This window comes from Durio zibethinus, chromosome 6 (genome assembly GCF_047325235.1).
Source record: "Durio zibethinus cultivar Kanyao isolate XHJ-2024 chromosome 6, ASM4732523v1, whole genome shotgun sequence".
NCBI lineage: Eukaryota > Viridiplantae > Streptophyta > Magnoliopsida > Malvales > Malvaceae > Durio > Durio zibethinus.
This window is the reverse complement of record NC_143167.1, coordinates 13,153,600-13,161,980: the sequence shown is the minus strand read 5'-3', so window position 1 is coordinate 13,161,980 and position 8,381 is coordinate 13,153,600.

Sequence of the window (8,381 nt, the reverse complement as noted above, 5' to 3'; positions counted from 1 at the left end):
AATTTAAAAGCTCAAGAGATTAATAAAAAGGAAGAAATGAAAATTCAAAGAAAAAAATAAATTGATGATGAGCGCGGTTTAGTTCCTGAATAATGTAGCAACAGATAGATTATAAATTTTGAATATGATTTTCAACTTTTTTTTATAAAATTGTGAATATAAAATTAACTGGTTAGGTCGACGTTACCAGTATTATTTTAATGTTTTTTAGGAAATGAGAGCATCAATCAAAAAGCATGAAAATCGATTTTTGTTCTTTGAATATAATGAACCCTCTTATAGAAAATGGTGGCAAGTATATAAGAAATTTCAATATTTTAGGGTATTATTTGGATTTAGGAATTCATAATTATTTGGTCCCATGCTTATTATTAAACTATTGGATGTTGCAAAGCATACATGGTGTTATTACTAGAATAAGTAGCGAGTAAAATATATAAGTTAGAGTGAAATTTGTCTTAGTAATGCATTATAGGGAATAGACACCGCTTTTATATCATATATTTTGAAAGCTTATGGTTGTAAAATTGTTGACATTCTCTTCCAAAGTAGACTTGATGCATTGCATTTGTGTTCTTCCTTTATAATTGCTTTGTAATTGGTGTAGAGGATGCTCTAAGGCATTAGCCATTTGATGTTGTTGGAGTATTTTTATTATGCCTTCCACGCTATGAGAACATTCACATCATTCATGTCTGTTGTCATGTAAAGTTGCAGCGGGGCATTGTAAAAGGAAAATTCTTTTCAATCAAGATATTCAAAACTCTAAAATTCAATTGTTTTATTTAGCAAATTAAAATATGGAATATATTCCAAAATTTAAGAGAAATTTCCAGATATAATTTGAATACCTCAAATCACTTTCCGAAAATCCACATAAAAGGGTGGCTTTTAAAATTTTCTCCAAATTTAATTTAAAAAAAAAAATTTCTCAAATCTCTATTCCCATTAATCCATGGCGTTAATATATAATGTTATTGTTTTCATTATAATATTGAAAAAAAAAAATTTCTTCTGCGGAGTTGGAAGAAAGTAAGAATTAAATGCTGAGCTGGTAAAATGCCTCACTCAAAAGTCCCAGTGCTTTTATTAAACATTTAATAAAGATTAATATCATTTTCCACTAGCCTTCAAGTTTGCCTTACATTTCTCAAACTACACATTTAATACTAGCCTTCAAGTTTGACTTACAGGTAAAATGCCTCACTCAAACGTCCCATATCCTTTTTCTTTTCATTCTTTTCTTATTCAAAGTATTTTATTTATCTTTGATTAGGCAAGGATGTATTTTGAAGTTCAATTTTTTCTTTGACTATTTAATTATTATCTAGGCGGCTTTGATTTTGATGACAATCACCTTGTTCAAATGTAAGAGAAAAAGGACGTTTGAAAGCAATCACATTAATCAATTTACATTTTGTGACATCTTTTTGGAATATCGTTGCAAACTTACAAAATGGTCACTTTCGATTGTATGAATTTGTTTCCTCTGTTGGAAATATTATTACGAAGGTGAAGGAATCTTCAAAGATGATGTGAGTAGGTGAGAGTGGCATGCAAGAGATAAAAGAGCGGTCAAAAGCATGAAACATGATGTTTTGGTTAACAATGTTGATTTTTCAATGCATGCTGTATCTGTCTTCCGCACTTGTCGTTGTTTAACTCAATTTTCGGCTAATTTGGAATTGTCATCATCCATTTCATTCCGCTTACTTGTTAATGACACCCCCAACCACACCTTCAAAAAATAAATAAATAAACAAAAAAGGTTAAAGCAAAGCTAATTATTAAAAATTAGTTTTCACATATTATTAATTAGAAAAGAAAATTAAGCAAGTTAATTATGGAAAGGATTCGCTACACTTTTCTATCTAATTAAATCTTATATTCTTTCTCCTAAATAATATATGTTTGATATTTTACGATAAATTTTTTGTAACTTTGACCGTTTATATTTCAAATATTTTATTAAATTAAGTTTTTCATCATTATCTTTGAAAAGTACTTTTTTCATACTTAAAATAAAAATAAATATTTTTTTAGTAATTAAAAATCAAAAGTAAAAAAATACTTACAAAATAGAGAAAGTACTATATCAACTAATGTAATATAATTACCAAATCACACCCTTAAGTTGAGTGTTGATTAATTATTTGTTGTTGGAAAGAAATTATTTTTTCATATCACAAATTACATGATATTGTTTCTTGAGTTGTTTAACCCTTGATTCGATGTAGAGGGTGGCTTTAAATTGGAAAGTATGAATGAGTTGCTCTCGTAATCATTCAAGATAACTTAGATATCCAATTCAGAATGTCCCGTTATCCATTCTCCATCTAAGATTATTCGCCAAAGAATGTAGGTATTGAACTAGATAGGAATCCTCCTCCCTTATCCACGAATGGTTACTTATCCCTAAACTATTTGTTCTTCTACTAAGTAGGCCTCGTACAAATTGAGAAAGATTGGCATGAGATAAAGACATGTTCAATTTTTAATCACATGGTTAGACATCATGCAACAATATCAATATAGTAAATAAAAAACCCAACAAATGATTGAATGAGATGAATAGACATGAAAAGAAGACAAAGATTATTATAAAAAATTGTAATATACATTAGACACTCAAAAAGAAAAGAAATATCAGATAAACAAATATTCTACAATGATATAAACCAAATTCTACACTTAATCATAAGATACATAAATCAAGTAAATTGAGCAAACGTTATAATATGTAAAAAATTTCTATAACTTCCTTATCCTCAGGAAAGCAACTAATGGGTGAAATTTCATTAGCCAAATTGTCTCTAAACTAAGTCCAAGAATAAGATGGCTTAACATGCATAATCAAATCTTAATGTTCAGATTTATCTGGTTAGCTATACTTTCTTCAGCAACATCACTTTCAGTAGGGTTAATTACCATATCAGACCTAATAAAATTATGGAGAAACAACAAGCAGAAATGATTTTACACTGTGTTTTTATTTAATAAAATGACTTTTCTATTAAAATTATCCATCTAGCTTTCAATATACAAAACATCTCTCGATACAATTTCTTACTTGAAAGTATTTCATATTGAAGTATTCTTGTAGGGTTGTCGAATGGAGTCCTGTCTTCCAATCACTAAGATAGTGTTTTTGACCACTATAAGGTGCTAAAAAACCTTCTTCATTTGTGTATATGGCATCACATAAATAGTAATTATCCGTTATAGTGGAACAACATTAATACACAAAAAAAAGATGTCTACTTCTTAACCTAAAACCAACATAATAAAAATAATATTTTGTGGGATCCTCAATTCATTCCTATGTATAATGGCATCTCTTAACACTCTGACATCTGCTATAGAACATTCTTATCCTGGTAGAACATATATGATTACATATCTAGGGTAAAAACACAAAGAAATTGGTAGCAATTTTATTTTTCCTAGTCTTGTATCTAGGCTTGTCAATTGTGTCTATATTGCTTTTGATGCATGTCTCATCTAAAGCACCCAAACAACCCTTGAACTATTTTCATCTATTGAATTATCTGATATCGATTCAGGTTTTTTAAACAATAGCTTATGCAGTCTTAAAACAAATTTAACATATAATGAAATTGCCTATTAATCGTCTCTTCAGATCTAGGTAGTTGATGCTTCATATCCCTATTTTTTATATGATAGGTAATGATGTAGAGGAAACTGATAACCAATTTTTCTATTGACATATGTTTATATGCCTATAATCCCCATTCTATTTGAAGCAAATGATATAATTTTTTAAAAGCTCTCTTATCCATTATAGTATTATATATACACTGTCTACTACTCTAAAAACTATTGCATTTAAGTTTAGCTCTCTCATATGTAGCTTATCATAAGATATTCCTTGATAAGATAGTTTATGTCATTTTCTAAGGTTCATATCAAATAAAATCATAGCAATAAAACATAACACATGCAACAAAATCTCCATCTGGTTCAAATGCACCATAAGTAATGTAACCACTTGCATATTCATTCTTAGTGATAAACAAGCTATAACTACTTAGAAGACAGAATCTCAGTAAAGTTGAAAACATAATTGGAAAGTAAATATTTGCATATGGTACATGGAATCTATTAAACATAAAAAAGGAAAATATAAACTATCAACAAAACATTTGTGGATGAAGGAGCTAAAACCAAAATGAATTACACATTTGATATATCAATATAGTTCAATCCAGATCTAAATGACATCTAAAAAGATGAAAAAAGAAAAAAAAAAGATTGGAATGTAACAAATAATGTAGAATAGATAATTAGGTATCAAATAATATACACATCGTTTATTGAAAACAAACACAAATAAATTTAACAGGACGAAGATTAAATGATGAATGTTGAAACTGAAGTAGGCTAAAATACAAAAGTATTTACTTTGAGCTCTGATATGTTGAAATAAAAATAAAAAAAAAATGTGTCTGGTTATTCAAACATGATAAAGACATCAATTAAGGCATTTTCATATATAGAAATGCATTACTTGATGTATTAAATGTTAGTTCATCTGAATTTAATTAGATATTACAATGTTCATAATATCAAAATACAATTTTCGATAGGGAAAACAAAACTTTAATGTGGCAGTTATGGCGTTTCAAAAAAAAATACCTTAATTGATAATGACTTAAGGTATTTGTCTAATGAAACGCCCTAATAGCCACTTGAATCTTTATCAAACTATGATTGATAATCTATTATGTCAGAACATGGCTTATGATAAGGAAAACAAAAGATTAATATTTGGCAATTATGGTGTTTTAAAGAAGCAGCACCTTAATTGATAATCAATTAAGGTGTTTCTCCAATGAAATGCCCTAATAGCCACTTGAATATTTATCAAACTAAAAAATTGTACCATTTATGGCATCTTATTTAAAAAAATGCCACAATTGAATTTTAAAAAATCTAAAACTAAGTTCTATACTTACTTTTCAACAGGATAGCATATATGTGACAAATTTTTTATTCAAGTTAAATTGGGAAATAAGGTAACTTTTTTCCTTAAAATTAAAAAATACCACAAAGAGAAGTGAGTTTCTGATTTTAGGACTTTGATACTATTAGAAATGTGATTTTTTTCTCTTATAATTAGATTACCCTAAACCAAATATAGGAAACAAATACTTACCATCAAGATTTCGAAAAAAAAATTATACATTCCCCTAAACCAAATGCACTCTAAATTTTTGTTTACATATTTTGTTTATATTATAATTATAAATAGACACTCAAAAAAATTCTAAATCCACCACTATATCTAATGAGTCTTTCTAACATGTTTTTATGGATCTTCTTACTGAGAAACACAAAGGTTACCAAAAAATGCATTTTGCTAATTTTAGTTGAAAATTAGCTAATGGATTTCAATGGTAGAGCATTAGTTGAACACTAGGTAGTTACACTTTATGTCTATAAGTGAGAGCTTGAACCACTTTGTCAATTTGAACGAGAAGCTTTCTCGCACTTCGTTGCAAGATAACAATTTTTTATGCAACTATTTTTAATTTTTAAACTATTTATATATATTTTTTATTTTAATTGATATATTTAATTAAAATTTTCAAAAACTTATCTTAATAAAAAATAAGGTAAAAAATAAAAAAAAGTATTTAAACATTTTACCTAATGATAGATTTACACATATGCTTATCAAAGATTTAGTTTTCAATATCCATCTTTCAAAAATTAAACTAAAAAAAAAAGTTAAGCATGAACATAATTTTCTTGTATTATATCATTTTTGTACAATAAATATATTATATATATAAAATAAAAATATTTCAAATGTATTATCTAATCCCAATTAAGTAAATTAAGTTTATGCTTTCATTAATTTCATTTTTTATATTATAAAATAATAGTATAAATAAAATATTGTTATTATATATTTGATTAAAAATGAATTTATAAACCATCTCATGATAATAAGGTACAAAATTTGATGGCCGAAAATTTTGGGTTGGATCCACTTGAATTATTTCCTTTTGTCTAGCTTTTCTAAACCCCAGATATAAAATAATTTTTCTCTCATTTTCACACTCTCTCCCGGTCTCTTTGTAGGAACTCTGCCGTTAACTCCGCCACTGTCCGATGTTGCTAAAAAACTTTAAAAAAACCCCTTTTCTAACTTTTTTTAGGCTCTTCTTTCTCTTTCTCAGTTCAATTTCTTTAAAATCTTCTCCTATAGGCCTAAATCTAAATTTGAAAATTTGGACTTCCACGCTAAAAATCTATAATCTTAGCCGCAATTTTAAAAGCTAACACCTCCTCTGTTTTCTTCCTTTATCCTTTCTATATGTTTCAATCCTTTCAAGTAACTGTAGATCTTCTCAAATTCCCCCGAACGGAAAGCAAACCCTAAAAATTTCAACTTGCTATTTTATTTCAATTTTTTATGTAAATTATTGTTTTTGATTGAATATGAATTTGAAGATGGCTTTTCGTGTTTTTTGTCTACGTTGTGATGGTTATTCAATTTTTTTCTACGGTTATGATGGGTAGTAGTATGTGTCGAGGATTTGTCTGCAAAAGTTTTTTTTTTTTTCTTTTATAGAGTAGGCTTCAATCTGTGGTTTTTTTGTGTTTTTTTTTTTTTATTTTTCGATTTTTTATTATTTGTATTTTAATTTTCTAGATCAATTTGGATTTATTTTTCTACTGCTTTTTGGTAACTTTTTAGATATTTCTTTATTTTTTATTATATATATAAAGTTAAAAAAATATTTTTAAATATCACATGTTATTTCATAACACGTTAGACAGGTAAAATGGTTATTTCAAAACATTAGACAGGTGGCTTGCTATTAATTCTTTGGAGATTTTTTTAATGTTATAAAATTATAAAATATTATATATGGTATAGATACTGATTAGCCTTAAAGAACTTCTGACTTGTGCAATTTTTTTAGATGGATTTGCTAGTTAGTTTAAGCCTTTCATGATACTATGTTTTCTTTTAAAGGAGAGAGAGTTAATTCGGGGTCCTTTGGTATTATTCTACGTTTTATGTTTTATGTTTTATATTTTATATTTTTAAATATTTTCTTTTATTTTATTTTTAATTTATTGAATTTGAAAATATATTTTAATAAAATATTTTTGTTTTAAAAATGTGAAAACAAAAATATGTAAGAGAAAATTATTAAAATTTTTAAGTTTCTTTTGTTATTAATGATATAATATTATTAATATAATAATATTTATTAATATAATATTATTTACTTATAATATAATATTATTTATTTATCAATATATTATTTTAATATATTATAATATTATTTATTAATATATTATTTATAATATAATATATTAAAAAATATATATTGATAAATAAATAATATTATATTAACAAGTAAATAATATTATATTAACAAATATTATATTAATAAATAAATAATATGTTCTTTATTAATATAATATTTATATAATAAAAATATTATTTTATTAGTATAATAATTATAACATCACTATAGCTATTTAATTATAATTTTTTATAAACAGTGCTTGTGTGGTAACATGCTAAATTATTTTTAAAAAATTAAAAACATAATTTTTTCTATTTTCAATAATTTTTAAAATTTTTCAAAATTTTATTTTTAATTTTTAAAAACAGAAAAAAATCAACTAAATATATCTTTTATTTTTAATTTTTAAAAATATTAAAAATAAAAATAAAAAATTGAAAGCAAAAACAAACAACCTTTAGCAAATGATGACATTTATAGTCACTCATAAAAAATCTGATCCCGATATGCTTGGAATAGAATATTATGTTTTGAAAGCCTAACCTTGTAGTAGTATTAGAGGATGCAACTTAGTCATGAAATTTTGGGATCCGGATCTTTCTTACCTGCTATACGCTGAATTCTTTGCTGCCGCATTTCCAGCCTGATAGCCTAATCGATTTGACAAAGTAGGAAAAACAATTTATATAGCCTAAGTGATTAGACAAAGTATGAAAAACAGCTTATATGCAACTGATATTAGCCTATTGTTCATAATTAAAAAAAAAAAAAAAAAGGTGTTTGATATGAAAGAATCATTTTAAAAATTATAATGGTTTGTATTTAATAATTATATTATATTGATTGATATTATTCCAGAAAATTTTCATAACACTTGTATTAAATTACTGGATGATAAGATTATTATTTTAAAAAATAATTTGATTCTCATTTAATATGATGAGAAAATTTTATTTTTTCTAATTATTTTTATTTATATTTTATATATTTATGTAATTTTTTTTATCAATGTATATTAACATTTTTTAAATAAAAATATATTAATTTTAATTAATTTAAAATAATAATTTATATTATTTAATAAAAAAT